Genomic DNA, 20,045 nt, shown 5'->3' with positions numbered 1-20,045 from the left:
AAAAGAGATGCCTCCTTTTGCGAGAAAAATTAAGTGGAAATAAAAAAACGTCCAAGCGCGTTATCCTTCAGGGTTGCTTTTTTTTATTCAGAGACACACTTGCGAAGGGAAAACCCGGTCCACAGGTCTTGCCTCCCTCTTCAGTCCGTCCGATGTGAAACAATTCTCAAAGTGCTGCACTTAGTTAGAGAGCGCGTTATCCACAGACTGCAAAAAAAGTGAATTGTTTTTTTTTGTGTGTTGCTATTGTTCCTCTTTTTCTTTTTTTTCTTTTCTTTTTTTTTTTGTGCTATTCACAGAAAAATCGATGGTTTGTGTTTGTTGGGTGATGATGCTGCTATAGTGCTCTCAAAGTGCCCACATCCCTGAAGCACCGCATCCAAAACCTTCAGGACTTCTTCTTCTTCTTCTTGTTGGAATAAAAAACCCACTCCCCTGAAAAAAAGGTGCTTCTGCTGCTGCTGCTGCTTCTCTCCTCTCCACACAAGACAAACACACAGGCAAAAGGGCTGATCACCAGTGGAGGTGTTCCTAGTACACAGGAGAGGTGGATAAGGGGCCCTTTCGCGTCGTGCAGGATGGATGGGAACATGCAAAACTAAGCCCTCTTTCCCAGAGGACTGAAATCTTTCCCGGGAGCCAAAACTCTAAACCCACGGGAGAGGCGCTGTCAGAATATGACGCGTAAGGGGCGTGGCTTTGCCCAAATATGGAGCTGTGACGCTTCCTGTCAGAGCAGCAGAGGCGCTCCTCTGTAGACGCGTCCAGCCCAATAGTGCAGCAGCCTGAGAAACTCTCATTCGCTCCACTTTTTCCTCTTGCTTAGGCCCCTATATGTGGTGAGTTTCATTTTTTTTTTTTTTTTTTTTTTTTATTATAATGATATGGGAAAAAAAAAATTCAACCGGGTGTAACCATGACACATAATGAGAAATAATAATAATAATAACTCATTGCTTATTATTATTTATTTTTTGTAGCCTGGCCTTAATGATTGCAATTTCCGTGTTATGTTTTTTTTATTATATTGGATTAATAGTATTTGATATTTGTTATTATTATTACAAATTGAACGTGATGAGATTTGTTTTGCTCACTATAATGTATCGAAAGCATCTCAATAGCTGCACGGCCATAAATCATATTTCAATAATGGCAGATCATGTTTCTCTTCATATGACTTGATAGATGCATTTGTGCATTTTTTTTTTAACTCCATATACGCTGCGGGGTTATTTTATTGTAATTAAAATGTAATTAATCCAAACGCTGATTTTCATAGAATCAGACATGATTATAAATCTATTAATTTGCATTAACTTTTCATTTAGGATTTTTTTTTTTTTTTAACAACAGATTAATTGTTTTGTATGGCGGAACAGATTTCTTTATTTATTGCTATATTGATATACAATATGAGCAAAGTTTGAAAATCCGTTTCTGAGCATCCATATTATTATTATTATTATTATAATAAAATCACCGCATGTGCCATTTACAGAAAGTCAGATCTTTATGACCTCTTTTTTATGGGCTAAAAAAAATCCAGTGTCTTATGACATTAAACAAACTTCAGGAAACCCTAGTGGTTCTGTGTCTTCTTTTATTTCATGCACGTCCCCGTTTGAAATCAGTAATAATCAGAAACATCTTAATCATTTTTAAAGAGCCAACTGCCTCCATGTCTGACTCTGTCCGAGAGGGGCAAGCAAGCAATTCGGTTCATTAGTGGTGAAAAGGAGGAGAGGATGGAGGGAGAGAGAGAGGGAGGGTGCGAGGAAGAGAGATGTGTGCTATATCCTGAGCAATCTATCTAGCTGGTGCTGAGGGTTAATAGCTGCTGCCAAAGATAAGTGAATTATAAGCTGTTGCTTTCACCTCTACACAATCTATTGCCAAATTGCCCAGTCACAATATGAGGGTGTGGATTTTTTTTTTAACTTTTTTATTATTTAAGAGAAATATAAATTCAGATTTTTGGAAAGAAATATCATGAAAAACTCAAAAGGGGCCCTTTGTATAAAAACAAAAAAATAAATCTTTTTTTATTCTCTTAGTTGAAACAAATGTTGTAAATGTTTTGTCTGTTCTACCCAGATTGCAAAATATCTTTTTTTTTGCACAGAAGCTCTTTTTTTTTTGTTGCACACAGTTTCAAGTCGCTTATTAGAACTTAACCCCTGATTACACGCACCGAGGCGATTTAAATCTGATTATCAAATTAGGAGACTTTGAGACAAATCCTCTTAGATCTGATACTGTTGACTGGAGAAGGAAAATGGATCTCCACACCCGTCACGTAGGTAACGATGCTGTCCTGAAAGGGACTTTTAAACCGTATTTGACAACAAATGCAGCTGCCCCTGCTATTTCAGAAGATATTAGAGGGGAAAATGAATGCAAATCTGTGTGCAGGAGCCATCTGGACGTGGAGAGAGAGAGAGAGGAGTCAGCTGCTGCTCCGCACACTGACTGAGAGGCGCAGGAGCCGGAATCCGTCTCAGCTCATTCTGTGGGATCATCTGCGTGGTGTGTGGGGCTTATTCCGTGGAAAATGCGCCTCTCCATCATTAGGTGGAAATGTTAGTAGCATCAGAAATAAAAGAATTATTGATCCCCCCATCACCCCCACCACAGTTTGTTTTAGTGGCTGCGTGCATGCAAACTTTGGCTTGGAATTAGAGGATTTTAAGTCACATTTTACTATTTTTTTTAATAAAACAAAAAGGGTAAGTGGTGCATGACAAGCAGGGAAACAAGTGCAAACTGTTTCAGCATCTTTGGCCATGCAGGATGCTCGTTTAGAGGATCTTAGTCACATTTTAAATTTTTTTTAATAATAAAAAAAGCTTTTTTCTTAAGGTAAGTGGTGCATGAGAAGCAGGGAAACAAACTGTTTCAGGATCTTTGGCCATGCAGGAGGATCTTAGTCACATTTTTTAATTTTTTTTAATTAAAAAAAAGCTTTTTTTGGAGGTAAGTGGTGCATGACAAGCAGGGAAACAAGTGCAAACTGTTTCAGCATCTTTGGCCACGCTCGTTTAGAGGATCTTAGTCACATTTTCTAATATTTGGTCACATTTTCTAATTTTTTTAATAAAGAAAAATCTTTTTTCTTAAGGTAAGCGGTGCATGACAAGCAGGGAAACAAACTGTTTCAGCATCTTTTTGCCATGCATCGTTTAAATGACCGTTTGATGACACGGAGGCCTGTTATCTCATTCTTCTATTCAGTGGCCACAATGAATGAACACCCTGCAGATTTTGGTGCCTGACCATTGATATAAAAACCCAAAACTCCTCAATAAAAAACTGTCCACGGTGACTCCAAAGACCTCCCGCGTCTCGAGCCTCTTCCGTATTGAGGGTGACGTCTTCTTCTTTTTTTTTGTGTGAATTTACGTCGCGAGGCCCCTCATGATCTCCTTTAAATTTGCATGTAAATGGCGACATCAGCCTGTACGCGTGCCAGGGGCCAGCGGGCCTCCCAGATGTCAAAAGGCAAAGTCAATCAGCCGGCCGCTGCCCAGCTGTCCATCGATGCACTTTATTGGGACAACACTTCCATTATGCTCACCTGCATTGTTTCCTAATGAATTGATTGCCAAAAAAAAAAAAGAAGAAAAAAAAATCTTATTAGCACTCAGCAAGCAAAGTTCGCTCACGGCTTGGGTTTATCACAGAGGTTGTTTTAAAGTGATCTTTTTTTATTCGATTAAATATTAATCAAATACGCCTACAGTTACGCATCACTCCAAACTCCATATGGAACAAACAGGCAGCCAGCCCACTTATTGTTTACAGCAAACCAGCCTATATGTTATTCCATTGTTTATACATATCATATTTTGTGTATAGAGTTGAACTTAATATTTATTGTTTACTTTTTTATTTATTTTTAAGCCTATAGGTTTGCCATGTGCTATACTGCGCAAAAATAAAAATCACATTTAAGTACAGATGTACAACCTTTTGTTTGAAAAATTCACATCACTTGTAGCTTTATTTAAAAAAATATCAACTTTTATATAGCCTGTACTTGTGTTGTGATTTTCTCATAAGTGGGGAGAAATAGACAAAAATGTATTATAATTATAAAAAAAAAAATGAAATTAGTAAAATGGAAGTAGTAAAATTAGAAGAAGAAAAAAATCACAATCAGCCAAATTTTTAAAGAAGCTTTTATAGGCCTTATAATAAATGCGCATGCTATATTCGATGTGACATATTCAAATATCATATTAAAATACAGTTTGAGCGTTATTTTTAATTATAGGGGGGTAAAAACACAAAATGGCCAAGAGTGATGAGATCAATCATGTGGTGCTGTTCGTGTCAAGTAGTTTATAGCTGATAGACGGACAGCGCCCCTCGTTGGTTACACTTGAGATCATTGTGTCGATATGAGGCAGCTGTGTTCCTCAGTGACAAGATAGCTAAATCTCAACATAGGTTTATCTAACACCCTCCACAGCCCCCCACAGAGCGGACCAAAAAGGCTTGTTTATGTCCAGGATAAATTATCTTAAATAATAAAAACAACAAGATAATTATTAAAAAAAAAAAATTACTGACCACAATACAACAAAATTATAAATTAAAATACATATTTATAGAGCCAAAAGATTGAGGAGAGGAGAAAATATCTTACAATTAAATTGTCACATAAGCCACATCATTAATATTATTATTATTACTATTATTAGTAAATACAGATTTCTTAAGGCATTTTGTATGAGACATAAGGGAGGCAGAGCTCTTACACCTCATAACAACAATTATATTGTACATAAATTAAGGTAATAAACATAACACACATTATAAAACATGTACAACTAATATTCAGAAACACAGCGTCTTATGTAATTATCCATGAAATCATAATGATTAACAGATAGATCAAACTAAACCTGCTTTATGTTGCACAATAAAAAATATAATAATACAAAATCTGTGCAAGGTTGAAAGGTGTCAATCTAGTAGGCTGGTTGTATATATATATATATATATTTTTGGTGTGTTTAAAGTAACATTGTGTCCAAATAAACACGAGCAAATTATTTGCTGTGACCTCACATTTCGTCACTAACTTCTGTCAGAGTGCTCATATTATTAATATTATTAGTATTACTATTATTAGTAGTAGTAGATTATAGTTGTATATATATATGTTGGTGTGTTTAATGTAACATTGTGTCCATTATGTGCTACATTATGTGCTGTAACCTCACATTTCGTCACTAACTTCTGTCAGAGTGCTCACGTTAATTGTGTGCAGTGGTGAGTTCTGTCAAGGGCATTGCCCGCGCGCACAATTTGCATTTCCATTCTGCTGTGGAAATGATGAGAGAGTTTTCTGCGCGGTTTAGAGCCTCGCGGCGCAGTCTGTGGGCGAATTACATTTAAAGAAGGCGAGAGAAATTAAATAAGAAACCGAGACCACTTCAGGGCTATTAACATCTAAAATATCCCCTGGAAATTTAGACCAAAAATACACATGACCAAATACCTTCGCTCTTATAAGGGGCTCCGTCTTGATTGTGTCCATCAAGGCCTGTCAAAAAAAATTCTTTATTTATATTTAAAAAAAAAAAAAAAGTTATCACACAGCCGCCTCACATTTCTCAGTGGCATTGATGGAAGTGAGGTAAATGTGATTATTCAGCTCTAAATTGGAACATATTATTATAATATAATACCAAACTGACTGTGACACTCAGGAAAAAACCTGACTTTAAAGGTCATTTAAAAAAACCTCATCAGTAAGTATGGGCACATGTTGCATCCTGGCAAAAGTGGTCTCCAAAACGAGGCATCAGCTTTAACCTTGTTTTTTTTATTATGTGTGTGTGTGCATGACCACACAGGCAGCAGCCTTTCCTTCAATACTCAAGAGAACTTTAATTTGCCTGTTGACCCCTGTGATGGAGCTATTGCCAACTTGTAGTGATACTGCCCCAACCAACCTGCAGGAGTCCAATCACATCAAAATGTATATTTTCTACATGTTGCATAAGTGCATCTAATTTAACCTCATCCTCAAAATGTGGTGGTGATTGTGGCAAGGTGGCTCACATATGAGCAATGCAAATTCATTATCGCTCCACAGCTGCATTTTTGATTTTAGCCACAGATCCTTATTAATATTGAACTGTGTTACTATTAACAGAAATGTTAATTATGATGTCAAGATGGAGAGAGAGAGAGTCAAGGTGAAAAGCTGCACAGCAATAGCTAAAAATAATCCATGCCAGCCCGAGTACAGTGTGATCCTGCAGAGGAGTGTTACTGGCAAGGGACCTTTTTGCTGCAACAAAGAGGTGGAAAAGAGGAAGTAAATGAATTAGAGTACAAGCCAGTGTTTTTGTCTTTGTTTCATCCACACTTGTCCTGTCCCTATTTTTCCAACCTCTCCCTTTTCCTTGCTATTGGAAGTGCTGCAAATTGTATAATGCTGGTCTTTGTTCTACAGAGTCAAGCCACATGAATAGCCGTCCTGAGCACACACAAAAAAAACCACACTGACAAACTGATCATCTTAAAAAAGCAACGCCCTGGTGCTCACTTGGCCTACTTTCCACGGCAGCGCTGGGACGTGGGAAGAGGAATATAATTCAGGGGAGGATGTTCTTGCACTCTGGGAAACATTCAGTATAGCAAGTGTGATGCACATAAACATAGCCTTTGCATTGTCAACCTTAGACCGCATTTGCCCCAGATAACTAGTCCCCATGTGCTCGACTATTCTCTTTGACTTTGCAATTGAAATCCTGAGAAGATTATGCCAAAGCTAAAAGAGGCAAACTCCGGGGTGGGATTTCAATTGTCAATTCCTGTTGGATTTCATAGCATTATGACATATAGTACACCATCTGTTACGCTTCCTGTGACTAGGTCTGCACAAGTGGATCCTATTGATCATTACAGCTAAGACCTTGAATGGACAGTAATATTCAATCACCAGTATTTTTCTTTCTTTTACACACTTTAACACAGCTGCATGACTAAGCGCGGGAGGTCTCCAGGTTGCAAAACACAAGGGTAAATTAGGGAAGGTGCAGGAAAGTAACCACTCCTAACTTCAGCTAAACAGACTTCCTGAAGCGCCAGATAATCTGGGGCTTCTATGTACACCGCCTAACCAAATGTCGACATCTGCGAGGGTGTGCATAAAGAAAAGCTCCTCAGAGAAACGGGGGATAATAATCTTAGTTCCCCTCACCTTCAGTTTGCCCATAGGGGTTTAAAAGGGAGATGAAGAAATCCTATGTAAACATGCCAAGTCAAATTTTCACTCGAAATGTGACATGGAGGCAAAGGCCAACCCTGGTGCATCACTAATGTGGTTCCGCACATGAGTCTTCAGTGCCCCTGGATGTAAACAATTGATGTATTCAGTCCGCGGTTTGAGCACTGACTCACTATGCACACTTAGTTTGTTTGAACATCTTTCTTTTTTTCATCCACGACTGTGCGTTTAGTGCATAGGTGAAGAGCCCCAAAGAAGTTGCTTGTACACAATCACAATCTCTGTGCTCAATAGCTTCCATGAAAGTGAGTTTTGCTCTCCTGAGGAACATACAAAGTTTGAGCATCTGTTCCATCATGTAGTCTTTGTTGAGAAATTAAATATTGAACTGATCTAGTGTACCATGAATGTTTCACTCACATAGTGATTAGACAGACTGGAGAGGCAAGACATTGCAGCACTTTACACTCTGCTTTAATACACTGTATTTGTTGTTCTTGCCTTTAAGTGTCTCACGCACCGGATTATATTGTTGTCGTATAAAATGGCTATAATTGTGGCTTCAATTGGGCTTAACAAGCATGTTCAATTCTAGTGTACACATGCAAATTTAAAGGCACATTATGAATACATGTGCACAAGCACACAATCACTGAAAACAATGAGCATTATGAGTGTAGTCCGGCTGCACATCAATTTAATTGAAAAAAACTCAAATTAGAGTTTTGGTTTTATGATTCTATTATCAACTCGGTGGCATCTGTTTGTACACTTTTATGTTATTGTGCACCATATAGGAAAAAGTACTGATTTAAATTGGTTTTCTTGTTTGCAGTTAAAATCTGAGGATAAAGGATTTTCGTCAAATCAACAATTGTCTCAAGGGAGAACCACCTAATGATGTTTTTTTTTTATTTTGACATTAACATTTTGTATCAGAGGAGCAGACCCAAGGTAACATGCGAGCAGGAGAAGGAAACGGTATCATCACAGAGATCATAAAATGGTGTCGTGAGTAGTCTTTTGTCCGGGACCATAGGAGAGTTCTGTTGCTAAAGGGAAGGACAAAAGCAGAAGGCGCCACGGGTATAAGGTTCCCCTGAGCAACAATGCTGAAAGTTTCAACTTGCAGCGCATGGGTGTAACTTTAACTGGAATACTGTGGATCAAAGAGTCACAAACAAAGTGGGTGGAAATGCTGGAGGAGTGTCAGTGTTCAAGTGAAGGACAGGTTCACTGGAGAGAAAGCGGGGAGAGACCATTTATGAAGCACAGACCGGGCAATCAGGGCTAATTACTGAGACTGTGTATTGTGAACTCAAAGGGCAGCATGATTTAATTAACAAAATTGATGTGTATTATATAGGGCTGTCAATCGATTAAAATATTTAATCCTGATTAATCGCAAATTAATCACACATTTTTTATCTGTTCAAAATGTACATTAAAAGGAGATTTGTCAAGTATTTAATCCTATTATACATAACATGGGAGTGGGCAAATATGCTTGCTTTATGCAAATGTATTTATATATTTATTATTGGAAATCAATTAACAACACAAAACAATGACAAATATTGTCCAGAAACCGTCACAGGTACTGCATTTAGCATAAAAAGACATGCTTAAATCATAACATGGCAACAGCTGTCAGAGTGTCAGTGTGCTGCCTTGCCCCAAACTGCATGTGATTATCATAAAGTGGGCATGTCTGTAAAGGGGAGACTCGTGGGTACCAATAGAACCCATTTTCATTCACATATCTTGAGAGGTCAGAGGTCAAGGGACCCCTTTGAAAATGACAAAAATGTAAACCAAACCAAAGTTTGGAGCATTATTTAGCCTCCTTTATGACAATCCAGTATGACATGGTTGATACCAATGGATTCCTTAGGTTTCCTAGTTTCATATGATACCAGGATGTTCACTTTAACTGAGCCCGCTACAACCTAAAAATCACAAGGTGCGTTAATGTGTTAAAGAAATTAGTGACGTTAAAACACATTTGCGTTGTTATCACATTAACTTTGACAGCCCTAGTATTACACTTATATTACACACCAAAATAAAATTACCCGTACAAAATATGTGGTAAAACAAAATCAGATTTAAATGCTGTCAATGCTTCATGCCCACATAATTGAAAAGAGGACACACAGTAGTATTTTGTATTGCATCTCAAACATTCATTCCACCCTCCTGTCTTTGCCCGTCATCCTGCAGAGAGCGAAGATAATTATTCAGTTCTGCTTCTTTAAATAAGAAACACAGCCTTGAAATTTGTGGGGCTTAAGGCAACTCATCAGGTTAGATCAGTGCAATGTGGATGTGTAACCTTTACACTGCAGTTGAACCTGCACATACACGTGTTATGAAAGGTCCCCGTGGCGCTCTGCTCTTCTGACATGGATTTGAAGACTTGCCACTTTATTAGCTGCTAAGCCCCCAATACTTGTTCTATATAGTGGAGGCCTACGTTATGAGCCGGGATCTCATTGTCTTGCGTTATTAGAGGAAGAGTCTGCAGCACTCTCTCGTCCCCCCCTTGAGAATACGGCCTGACTGTTTGAAGGGAAGCTACAAGTGCAATTTAACCCATCTTATTTACAATATGATCTGCTACAAGGGCATCACTGCTGCAAAGGATTCACATCTAATATATCCACCACAATGTGATTCTTTTCTGTTTTCATTGATTCGGGAGAGTATTTTGTTTGATGTTCACTCGAGCCTTTAAAAATAATAATCTCTGAATCCGTCAAGATAGATGTACACTTGGAGATAAACTTTAGTGATCCACTAACACGACTCCAAATTCATATATATCTCACTTGAAACGGTCCAAATCAAAACCATTGCTTTCGCTTTTAAAGGTCAAAGCGGTTCATTAATAAATGCGAGCGGCTACGGAGCTCTTCGTGATAGTATCAACATCAGCTCGGGGAAAACAAGCAGTTTGTGATCATCACTTGTGTCAGCAGCACACACTTAATCCTCCAAAATGGAAATTATCTATTGGCATTGAATAATAAGTGCCATAGTGCCATCTAGTGCACAAATCTGCACACTGAAGAATGACAGACCCTGTATGTAAAATATGAACTGTACCTTGCATATGTAGAGGTACAACTGATCGAGAAACAACACAAACTAAAGGACAGAGTGCTATTTACTCTGCTTCAATGTGAGGTTTTAACTGCACCAAAATGACCACGCTGAAAATTTCCACTCATGGGGGAAATAAACAAGGAGACAAAGGTTTGTCTTCCAAGCCCAGGTCTTTGACAACCCTCAGTTGTGGAGAGCCTGCGAGGATAATCTCCTTCAGACAATGAGACAATGTTGAAGGCTGTGCATGCAAATCACACTCGCTGCCATCTAAATTACAAAGACGTACACAGACCTCAAGTCATCAGGCCTCGTATCTCACTCATCGGGCCCTCCTGGCTGTTAGGTTGCCAGAGGATGCTATAGAAACAACAGAACAGAAATAATAAGAGAAAAAAAAACACACATGAGCCAAAACAAGAGTCTTGAATAATTGATTGTGTTTGTCTTTGCTGTGTGTGTGTGTGTGTGTGTGTGTGTGTGTGTGTGTGTGTGTGTGTGTGTGTGTGTGTGTGTGAGAGAGAGAGAGAGAGTTAAGACTGAGGGTCTGGACAGAGCGTATGCCCCTGAGCAGAGCAGACACATCCACTGGCCAATGGTTTGTGTTAAAAGCTGTCTGATGGACCAAATGTGGGGGGAAGGGTATGTTTGTATGTGTATGGGTATTTACGTGCATAGCCTGTGAGTGTAAATTCAAATTGAAACAGATGAGGACAGAAGCAGTGTTTGTCAAAAGAGACATATTTTAAAAAAATCCGGACTGTTTTTTTGCAGTTACACGAGAATAAAAAGATTTCCAGGAGACAAATGCTCGTTGTTAAACGGCTCAGGAATAGGTACGTTGTAAGATGTTAAAAAGTCAATACACCTTCATTTTGTCTGTGCTGGTAATGAGCCATATTTTCTGTGGAAAATGGCTGCTTCTCCGGAGGCACCATGTCTACTGAATGTGGCCCTGATCCTGGATAAAACAGAAGGCTCACCAATCAATCTCTCCAGGTTGCCCACAGCCAGAGAAAGCAGCTGCACCACATGTTTGCCTTGCGCGATAGCGACAAGTTAACATACGGGCAGCACAGTAACCATCCACAAGCAGCCTCTAGCTGTCTTATAATGAATTCCCACGGGGACGGGGAACTATCAGAGTCAGTGGTGTTACTGGAGGCTCGGAATAAAGTCAACACCTCTCCTTATACCTGATGAAGCTACGGCACGGCAGCACACACACACACACACACACACACATACACACACACACACACACACAGTCACAGCCACAACACTGAACTTGTAAAAATGTGAAAAATCGAATGTACACAACAATTAAGCTGGACGGTTTATTAAATCGCAAATTAGGCCTAAATCAAATGTTTCTCCTTCACACTGTGATGGTGAATACAAAGAGCCTATTATGTTTTTAATAGTGTGCTATTAATCTAGGCAGCTATGTTTTTTCACTCTATTTTATACAGTAAAGACACATTTTAGAATGCAAGTACAATTCAAAAACACTTGTTTCAATCATTTATGAGAATTTAAAAAGCTGTATTTAGCTTTCCTTATTTTGACTCGGCCATTAGTGTAGTATCAATAGAGTGCTCCAGGGATGGCGTATTTTTGTAGGCCAACCAGGAAGTTAGCATCGCCCTGGGTTCCCTCGACAAAAAGCCAATGGGATTTTTCCATTGGATTTTGGATTATTGCAGAAAATAAACTCTGTGGCAAACACGCGTTTATGATACTTACACGTTTTGTTCCGTAAAATATAATCTCCACAAATGAACACCACTTTTATGATTATCTAAGTGTGAATGCAATCACCAGAAGTAAAAAGCTAACATTAGGCTACAAGCGAACACATTACGGTTGCGTGAACTTGAGTATACACAACGAGGCTGTAAAGGTGGACATGTTGCCGTGATGACGTTTAGTAGTCTCATTTAGCCACTTGTTAGCAACCACCTTTTATAAGACACGTAAAAGCTTAAAAATTCACAAGTGGGATATTTACTGACATGATTTTATATCGTAGATCAAAACGTTAAATTAAGCTTGTGTTAACCACAGACCTTACTTCAGGCATCTAACTAAAAGCCCGTTCAAAAAACCCATTAACTTTGAGATGAGGGAACCGGAAGTGCTAAAATGCTAACTCAAGGCTCATTTCTGTAGCACTCTATACGCACACTTCTTAATGCTTTAAAATCAAGTGTTCGTATTTACTGTACACAACACAAAATATCTGCTGGGCCTTATCAGACAGCTACACAATTTGCTGCATTGAGTCAGAGGTAAAAGCTATTAAAGGAACAGTGTGTAGCATTTCGGGGGATCTATTGGCAGAAATGGAATATAATATTATGTTTTCATTACTGTATAGTCACCTGAAAATAAGAGTCGTTGAGTTTTCATTACCTTAAAATGAGTCGTTTATACCTACATAGGGAGCGGGTCCTCTTCACGGAGCCAGCCACCATGTTTCTACAGCGGCCCAGAACAAACAAACCAAACACGGGCTCTAGATAGGGCCATTCGCGTTTTTGTGTCCGCCACCGTAGTTCTACCACACGCTTGGTACACCGGAGAAGTTTCAGTTTACAATATTCCATCTGTAACCTCACTGCTAGATGGCGCCAGATCCTACATACTGCACCTTTAAAGTAAAAACAACTGCATGTCCAGGCTGTTTCAGAGGTCCAAGTGGTTTTTAAAGCTTCAGTAGGCAACAAGTTTTTGGCATCATTGGGCAAAAATTCCATAATAACCTTTCAGCATATTATAATTCAAGTGTTCTGAGAGAAAACTAGATTTCTGCACTTCCTCATGGCTCTGTTTTCAGGCTTTTTAAAAAATCTAGCCTGTGACAGAAGACTTGACCAATCCCAAGTCATTTCAGAGAGAGAGTGTTCCTATTGGCTATGGTCTGGCTGGTGGGCGGTGCTTGGTATTTCCTCAACTGATCTCAACATGGCTGCAGGGTCGCAAACTTTCTCATTTTACAGCTAAACAGTACACTACAAGATATTTCTGAAAACATTTGAGGCAAGAAATAGACATTAGAGTAACAGAATATTGATTCATATTTGATCAACGCTGCCTAGATTGACTGTTTGATCGGAGTTCGCAAGTGGTGGACAGCTGCTCACAGATGGCAGGCTCCAGCTCGGCTCTGATTGGTTGTTTTCATCCGGTCTGTTCAATCTTGCAGATGCCGTTAGGAGCACCGGAGGACACCGGAGATTACCTGTCTCATGTTCTACTGTCAGGATATAGTGACCATTTCATAAAAATAACTTTTTTCAATCATAGTTGCTCCATTTCTACCCACTGCAGCTCAAAAAAATAATGATGATGATGGTTTTACAAAACACTGGTGAACCATCTGTTTTTAATTGAAAGCGAACATCCCCACATCTGCAAATGGGATCAATATGCAAGTAGGTGTTAAATGCTTACTGTGGTTAATTAAAGACATCATTCATCGTTTTTTAGCAGCATTGTTGAGAACATCTGTAAAATGTATAATCTACACTAATTAAAATGTGAGCCTTGTGAGCTTGTATAATGTCACATTTTTATGTCATATTTCTATGTATGCTCTTTCATTTCTAGGAATAGTCTTATATCATCAACTTGTACTTATACTGCATGTACAGGTCGGTCCACCTTTATATATATATAGTCTTCCTAACCTCCAGGCCTCTGCTGTGCTTCTCCCCAAGGGACGCTGTGTGAGCGATGAGAGGGTTGTGGAGCTCGGGAGATGCCGGGGAGAAGGTTTTGGTGAGATTTGGTCCAGGTCTTCCTGGGTGCATCCCTATTTGTTCACTTGCCACCTCCAGGACAATCTGCAGATGCAGCAAACACAAAGTTCAAAAGCACTATGGAAACAGTAGTTATCCAGAGCCCATGATCACAAGTCAGTGTAATGTGATTGGCTACAGCTTCAAAAACATGTGGCCACTTTCGGGCCACCATGCTATTTTAGTTAAACAAGAATATATTTGGAAATAGGGAAACAGAAAGACCTTATTTCCTTATCCCTTACCTTATTTCAGCAGAATTATTACTTTATGTTAGAATAGTGTGTTTCTATCAACTGGTGTGTGCTAAAAAGAACATATCTCTGTTTATTCTATTTTATCTACTGAAATGTGGCCCAGATATTACATATTCTCACACTTCATCAGCATTTGCTGTTTCTTTATTTTTTGGGGATTTGTTTTATTGCACCATCAGCCCCTATGGGCTATCATTCTCCTCCCAATTCTTGACAACCCCAACCCTTCAGAGAGTGCTGTTTACAGAGAAATAAGCATAAAACTAAAAACAACTAACTACCACAGCTCTAACGTCTATTTTTGTTTGTATATATTTTGCACCGTGGTTTTGAGCATATTATGCTCACAAAAATAGAGATAGAAGTGGCATACTTTTTGAAGGATTCTGAACAGTCTCGGGTTGAGCAGAGTTTGAAAAGTTTGTTCCCTAATGTAATATCCACCGTTTGAAGAAATCTAAACATTATGATTGATAGCATGCAATAAAGTAGTTTGGTTGACAGTCTGAATCAACCAAAATAAATATGTATTTTGGTACAACAGTTCAGTAAGCCCACAGTTCGGTTTATACTGTGTTTTTTTGGGTCATGGTTTTGGTGTTGGTTCGGGTTGTTTTGTACATTAGGGAGAAGAAAAACATAACCATTTCCAATGTGTTTGAAAATAGATAGATAGATAGATAGATAGATAGATAGATAGATAGATAGATAGATAGATAGATAGATAGATAGATAGATAGATAGATAGATAGTAATATAAGGTATTTCTATATCATATGAAGCCATAACACTGATTTCATACATCAAATCATGTCATCAGGTCATCCCTAGCATTTTCCATTTTGGAAATGTGGGAAAAAAACCATTAAAATTCCACTGTCCACTGTGACACCCTCAAGGGGAAACAATAATGGCTTTCTGAATTCTGTAAAATCACAAACTTTCCTGTAATTACTGTAATAACTTATTGGATATATGCATGGCATCTCTATAGCAGACCTAGTGATGGTTATAGGGAATAATGTGCGGTAGAGGTCAAGCCGATAAGAGTCATTATTCCTTATTCTTACAAGCCAAAAATTCAAACTCTGAAACTAAAATGATGCATTTTAACATTTTAACACTACTTGTATTTGTTTTGAGTGGACTTGTTTGATTAGTCAGGTTTTCCAGGTCAAGCCACTAGTGTCCGTCACTCTGTGTGCTTCCCTTAACAGCGTTACAGTTGTATTCCCCCTATTACATATCTGCCTAAATGTCTCTTGCTATGTTTGCTCTGCTGATGTTTTCGTCACGTTTTGCTGTTTTTATCTGTTCGAATATTTCTTTTATGCATTGTAAGGTGTCCTTGGGTGTCCTGAAAGGTTCCACCAAATAAAATATGTTATTAGTAGTAGTAGTAGTAGTGAAAAACAAAAATACAAAAGGTTGGCATCTTTGAAATAGGGCCTGAAATTAATTGAAAATGATTTCCCATATAGAGGTGCAGCATACCAAATAAAGATTACCTAGAATTTCATCATCTCGCCACTAGATGTCACCCACTGACCACACAATACAAGCTGAGGTACTTGTACAGTAAGGTGTCATACAATTTTTTAGTTAGGACACACTTCATATCCAACATCAACAACGACCCAGTCAATAATAAAAAAATTATCATGAATAGTATGATTTGTTAATATAAGTTGTGTGTGTTTTTCTTTTATCAATTCAATTCAATTAAATTCAAATGGCTTTATTGGCATGACGTAACACTGTACATATTGTCAAAGCATATTATAAAAATGTATGATAGTTACATTTCATTAACATCAATAAAATAAAATAAAAATAATTTTAAAATCAATCAACTGGAACAACGATATAAACAGGAAACGAAGCAAATTAACAAACAATCAAACAACAACAAGGTGCAGACTGCTGTCCCTGTCCCCCAGTTTATGGCAGGCAGCAACATAGACTGCTACCAGCTCACAGCTCCTAGTGTCCTCCCCCAGTTGGACGGACAATTTCTCATTTATCTCTACAAGAAATTTAGCATGTACTTATATTATGCAAATACCACTAATGAAATCTACCTGGCCAATGAATAAGACTAGAAAAATATTCATGCTGTTCATTGCTGGCTATTTTTGATTAATTTTATTTGGTTTTGTTTGCTACACATCCAGATGTGTACATGTACAATTTGTTCCTCCCATCAGATGGCAGCTGTATTGGCTTGAACAGACTGTGTGAGCAGATATTAAGATACGATAAGATAAGATAAGATAAGATAAGATAAGATAAGATAAGATAAGATAAGATGAACCTTTATTAATCCCCGGAGGGAAATTCAGGTGTCAAAGCAGCAACATCAGCAAACAGAGTGAAACACAGAGAGGTAAAGGTATACAAAAATTATAAAAACAATAATAGAGATATAAAAGATACAGAGTGAATGGGTGAACATAGTGTGTACAGTCCGTCAATAAATAAATGTAGTATGTACATATGTGCAGTTTTAAAGTCCTCATAGTTCTGCTATGGGGGTCAGCCTTGGTTGTGGAGCCGGATGGCTACCAGCATGAAGGACTGAGCCAGGCGCTTTGTGTTGTGCTGAGGGGGGATGAGTTAATAAATATGTAAATGTAATGAAATTTAGATGAATGCATAGAAAATAAAGACTTGAATGCACACTTAAAAGGTCGGATCACCTTTTGTTTTGCAGTTTGAGCGGAGGATGGATAAAAGGCCGAGATTAGAGGATCGAAGTGTTCGACGGGTCGAATATGGAACTAAGAGATCAGAAATGTAACTGGGGGCGAGGTCATGCAGTGCCTTAAATGTAATTAGCAAGATCTTAAAGTTGATTCTGAATTTTACAGGGAGCAAATGGAGGGATGCCAGAACAGGGGTGATGTGAGACCGACGGCTAATTCTGGTTAATAACCTGGCCGATGCATTATGAACCACCTCTAGGCGATTTAAAGCAGATTGACTGAGGCAGGTGTAGAGGGAATTACAATAGTCTAGACGGGAGAATATGAAAGTGTGAATTAATTGTAAAAGTTTAGTGACATGATGGTCAAAAGTCATATTCCGGTCAAAGATTAGCTGTAGGACTGATATTGGATTGGATTGTGTACATGCATTTTGTTCCTCCCATCAGATGGCAGCTGTATTGGCTTGAGCAGACTGTATTAGCAGATATTAATTATGTAATGTAATGAAATTTAGCTGAATGCATAGAAAATAAAGACTTGAATGCACACTTAATAATAATATGATGCTCAGTCAGGAGGATGGATGATGGAGCCAGGGTGTGGCAAACAGATACAGAGTGAATGGGTGAACATAGTGTATACAGTCCGTCAATAAATAAATGTAGTATGTACAATAAATAAATGTAATATGTACATATGTGCAGTCTATAAAGTGGTATATAGTGTAAAGTGCGCCAGTGGTTAGAGTCCAAGATGGTTGCAGATAGTGCATGTTTAAAGTTCTTAAAGTCTGTATTGGCTTGAACAGACTGTATGAAAAAAAGATTTATCATGAGTAATATGATTTGTTAATATAAGTTTGTGTTTTGTTTTTTTATCTCTACAAGAACTTTAGCAGGTACTTATATTATGCAAATAATAGAAAAATAGAAAAATATTCATGCTGGCTATTTTTGGTTAATTTTATTTGGGTTTTGTTTGCAACACATCCAGATGTGTACATACATGCAATTTGTTCCTCCCATCAGATGGCAGCTGTATTGGCTTGAACAGACTGTATGAGCAGATATTAATAGATAGATAGATAGATAGATAGATAGATAGATAGATAGATAGATAGATAGATAGATAGATAGATAGATAGATAGATAGATAGATAGATAGATAGATAGAGAGAGAGAGAGAGAGAGAGAGAGAGAGAGAGAGATAGATAGATAGATAGATAGATAGATAGATAGATAGATAGATAGATAGATAGATAGATAGATAGTAACTTTATTGATCCCGAGGGAAATTCAAGTTTCCAGCATCACAGTTCCATAGTGCAAAAACATGTTAGTAAAAAGGCAGTAAAAAAGTTAGTAGTGCAAAGTACAAAAAAATATACCAGATATAAAAATACCAGGAGATGAAGAAAACTGTTAAAACTGAATATAGTACAGGGTAACAGCTGTGTGATACACGACTACTAAAAAAGTGAGTATAGTGCAGAAGAGACTGTTAAAAGTGAATATAGTGCAGAAGAGACTGTTAAAAATGAATATAGTGTATAAGAGACTGTTAAAAGTGAATATAGTGCAGAAGAGACTGTTAAAAGTGAATATAGTGCAGAACAGACTGTTAAAATGAGTATAGTGCAGAAGAGACTGTAAAAAGTGAATATAGTGCAGAAGAGACTGTTAAAAATTAATATAGTGTATAAGAGACTGTAAAAAGTGAATATAGTGTATAAGAGACTGATAAAAGTGAGTATAGTGCAGAAGAGACTGTTAAAAGTGAATATAGTGCAGAAGAGACTGTTAAAAACGAATATAGTGCAGAAGAGACTGATAAAAGTGAATATAGTGTATAAGACTGTTAAAAGTGAGTATAGTGCAGAAGAGACTGTTAAAAGTGAATATAGTGCAGAAGAGACTATTAAAAGTGAATATAGTGTATAAGAGACTGTTAAAAGTGAATATAGTGTATAAGAGACTGTTAAAAACGAATATAGTGTATAAGAGACTGTTAAAAGTGAGTATAGTGCAGAAGAGACTATTAAAAATGAATATAGCGTATAAGAGACTGTTAAAAGTGAATATAGTGCAGAAGAGACTGTTAAAAGTGAGTATAGTGCAGAAGAGACTATTAAAAATGAATATAGCGTATAAGAGACTGTTAAAAGTGAGTATAGTGCAGAAGAGACTATTAAAAATGAATATAGCGTATAAGAGACTGTTAAAAGTGAATATAGTGCAGAAGAGACTGTTAAAAGTGAGTATAGTGCAGAAGAGACTGTTAAAAGTGAAAATAGTGCAGAAGAGACTGTTAAAAGTGAATATAGTGTATAAGAGATTGTTAAAAGTGAATATAGTGTATAAGAGACTGTTAAAAGTGAGTATAGTGCAGAAGAGACTATTAAAAGTGAATATAGTGTATAAGAGACTGTTAAAAGTGAGTATAGTGCAGAAGAGACTATTAAAATGAATATAGCGTATAAGAGACTGTTAAAAGTGAATATAGTGCAGAAGAGGCTGTTAAAAGTGAATATAGTGCAGAAGAGACTGTTAAAAGTGAATATAGTGCAAAAGAGACTGTTAAAAGTGAATATAGTGCAGAACAGACTGTTAAAATGAGTATAGTGCAGAAGAGACTGTTAAAAGTGAATATAGTGCAGAAGAGACTGTTAAAAGTGAATATAGTGCAAACGAGACTGTTAAAAGTGAATATAGTGCAGAAGAGACTGTTAAAAATGAATATAGTGCAGAAGAGACTGTTAAAAGTGAATATAGTGTATAAGAGACTGTTAAACGTGAGTATAGTGCAGAAGAGACTGTTAAAAGTGAATATAGTGTATAAGAGATTGTTAAAAGTGAATATAGTGCAGAACAGACTGTTAAAATGAGTATAGTGCAGAAGAGACTGTTAAAAATGAATATAG

General features: G+C 37.6%; 1 protein-coding gene across 1 annotated transcript in view; it reads right to left on the bottom strand.

Moving 5' to 3' along the window:
- Positions 1–13,628: 13,628 nt before the first annotated feature.
- The window catches only part of LOC141773925 (VPS10 domain-containing receptor SorCS3-like), a 242,980-nt gene continuing 236,563 nt past the window's right edge, over positions 13,629–20,045 (bottom strand). Inside the window, exon 28 of the transcript XR_012595207.1 lies at positions 13,629–13,650. The gene's annotated coding sequence lies outside the window, so the exon portion shown is untranslated. The remainder of the gene's footprint in view (positions 13,651–20,045) is intronic.

This window comes from Sebastes fasciatus, chromosome 9 (genome assembly GCF_043250625.1).
Source record: "Sebastes fasciatus isolate fSebFas1 chromosome 9, fSebFas1.pri, whole genome shotgun sequence".
NCBI classification, from domain to species: Eukaryota; Metazoa; Chordata; class Actinopteri; order Perciformes; family Sebastidae; genus Sebastes; species Sebastes fasciatus.
Note: the sequence above shows the minus strand (reverse complement) of the source record. Positions and strands in the feature narration are given on the sequence as shown.